This window comes from Seriola lalandi, unplaced genomic scaffold (genome assembly GCF_002814215.2).
Source record: "Seriola lalandi dorsalis isolate HSWRI2012SDOR001 ecotype SW California unplaced genomic scaffold, Sedor1 jcf7180002054418, whole genome shotgun sequence".
Lineage (NCBI taxonomy): Eukaryota > Metazoa > Chordata > Actinopteri > Carangiformes > Carangidae > Seriola > Seriola lalandi.
In genome coordinates, this window is record NW_019524971.1 from 787 (window position 1) to 1,213 (window position 427).

The 427-nt window shown below is 36.8% G+C and overlaps 1 protein-coding gene across 2 annotated transcripts in view; it reads right to left on the minus strand.

The window, feature by feature from the left end:
* Nucleotides 1–427, minus strand: part of LOC111657893 (uncharacterized) — a 248,117-nt gene that overhangs the window by 429 nt on the left and 247,261 nt on the right. The window lies entirely within an intron of this gene.

The following is a 427-nucleotide window of genomic DNA, read 5'->3' on the forward strand; positions in this document are numbered from 1 at the left end:
TCAGTAAACTTGAACAACCACTTCCTGCTCATGAACTTCCAATGAGAAGTTTGTGTATGGAGAAAAAAAAAAAATCAGCTGCAGACTAATAAAACAGTGATTCACCTTTTTAACATGTTGCAACACTGATGAAGCTTCAATAGCACATTTTAAACTGGAGCATTAGCTGCAGTAATCCTCCATAAGGCTCCCTATAATATATAAATATAAATATAATTTAGAGAGCTGCCTCTTGATTCAGACGACCAGATGTCATAGGTATTTGCTCTCTGTGCAATGCTGCTGTGCTTTTATAGCTTTATACAAAATCGTGGATTCTACACTTTTAAAAATGCACTTATATGCTCTTAATTATATTTGTGACTTAATTTGATTCTGATCATTTAATCTCACTGTAAAGTACAACGGGGGGGGGGGGGGGGGGGGG